The sequence below is a fragment of the Sinocyclocheilus anshuiensis genome, unplaced genomic scaffold (assembly GCF_001515605.1).
Source record: "Sinocyclocheilus anshuiensis isolate Anshui unplaced genomic scaffold, SAMN03320099.WGS_v1.1 scaffold2481, whole genome shotgun sequence".
NCBI lineage: Eukaryota > Metazoa > Chordata > Actinopteri > Cypriniformes > Cyprinidae > Sinocyclocheilus > Sinocyclocheilus anshuiensis.
The window spans coordinates 61,896-64,285 of NW_015549717.1; positions in this window are offsets into that span (position 1 = coordinate 61,896).

Below are 2,390 nucleotides of genomic sequence, written 5' to 3' on the forward strand. Positions count from 1 at the left end.
TGTCTCTACCTCTACATTTTTGCTCCAAAAACATAATTATGATACAATTCACTGCAGTTTCTAGCTGAAATGAACATTAGAGGTAGTAAAACAACAATTTTAATTCCTTTTTACAGAAATTATGATTATAGGGGCAGATTATAGACTAATAAAGGGTTCTTTTTGAACGGTTACTTGCACAAAATGTAATTATTCCAATACCATAGTGCATGATTTGTTAATAAATGCATATGATGTTTGCATCACACAACCAGTTCCATATGTAAAACTTTTCTGACATAGTAAACTTCTCGATTGCTCACCTGGTGCAGCCTAGCACTTGTGACACAGAGTGCTCGGGTACAAGTCCCATAAAACACTAGTCATGATAAAAGAGCTGAAAGACTTGTAGAAACAAGCTAAAATAACACGGTTGCATCAGCAAACCTGCATGTTATACACTATCTGTTAGGTTTGGGCTATAGCGTTTAGTGACGTTGTAGGCTACATTATTTTCAAACACAACAGAGCATTGACCTTTTATGGTAAATCACCAGATATTCCAAATTGCCCCTACACTCTTAAAAATAAAGGTGCTTCACAATGCCATAGAAGAACCTTTTTCTCTAAATGGTTCCATAAAGAACCTTTAACATCTGAAGAACTGTTTCTGTTTCAACAAAAGTTTCTTTGTGGCGAAAGAAGGTTCTTCAGATTATAAAAAGGTAAGAAAGAGATGGTTCTTTAAAGAACCTTTGACTGAATGTTTTTTTGTGGAACCAAAAATGGTTTTTCTGTGGCATCGCTGTGAAGAACCTTTTAAGCACCTTTATTTTTAAAAGTGCATATGCAACAACCAATGATTACTACTCACTGGACATTTCAATTTGAAAGTATTGCAACATGTTCAAGAAACAGCGTAATATTTTTTTTTTTTCAATGATGGTTGTAAGAAACTAAAGTTAGGTCTTGCTTGCTTTCCTTGTGTTCGTCTTTGTGATGCATATATCTTAGAAAATGGCTTCTTAAATGAGAAAATAAATGTAAGGTGGGACTTGATTTTGTCCATTGGGAATTGATTGGATCATTGTTGTTTGCTAATTGCTGCAATCTCATATGAGTGACAGGTTGCTTGAGGGAAGGAATTATTGTCCCACACTCACACCAGTGCATGCCTTATAAGAGACGACATTTTGTTTTGAGGGGGAAGATAAGTTAATGTTTTTGATTAGAGATGGTCTTGGGCACAAGAATTAATATAATAATAATAATAATAATAATAATACTACGAATACATAATTTATAATAAAAATATGAAAAATACATTTTGATTTCATGGTGACTTTAAAACATGATAGTTAATACTATTAACTATTTAAATGTATGGTGGCCTAGAGAGCTCAGTGCACTGCAACTTAAAAACATGCAAAAAGAAAAAACATCAGCAAATTTAGAAAACATCTTCATCAGTTTCACAACACGTGCTGCAAAACTCACAATGCAACCAAATACAGAAACACACTGCAAAGACTCAAAACGCAACCAAAAGAAAAGCATTGCATGTTGCACAAACCACAAGGGAATTTTTCAAGGGGGCCCCAACAAGTTGTGAAAGTAAGTTAGCTAGCTTTGAAAGGGGTGCTAAATTACAATATACATTGCACAAGGTGAACCTTGGCAGATTCTATGCCTAAAATTACCTTTAGATTTAGCATTTAATCATTTTGTATGTATTAGTATGTAAGGGGGCCACACTTGCTTTGGCAATATTATATGTTAAACAACCTTGCCAATAAAATACTTTGAAGTAGGCCTATACTCTTTTGAAATGTTAAAATTTAAAATATGTTTCTACATTTTTAACTCCCTGGACAGACTAAAAATGACAAAAAATGAATAGAAATAATGATTCTGTCTAAAGAAATACTAAGGAAAATATGTAAATGCCAGATTTTTTGGGGGGAGAAAGGACGCAATTTCCATTTTTGTGGAGTGTAATGTGAAAAAAATGGTTAAAGTTAACTAGTAGTGTAGCGAATCACTGCTGTCAGGGAGTAGCCTAATAAGTAAAGTAGCCTAATAATAATACTTTTGAGGAGTAATGAGTAACGAGTAGGCTAAATATATTCGACTCCCCTGAAAGGCATTATGCACAATGCTTTGTTAAACAACCTTGTTCTTTAAAATAGATTTTCCTAAAATTAAATTATTTTGTCTATAATTTCGTGTCAATATAAATAGTTAGAATTCCCTCGTCAGATTTAGTCATCTGGCGTTGCTATTACAGGTTGTCAACACTAGGCTAATGGCCACACCTTTCTGTGATTCTTCATGTGGCCCGCTCATCGGCTTTAAATCATCCGCCTTACACACACACACACACACACACACACACACAAGGGGGTCAGTGT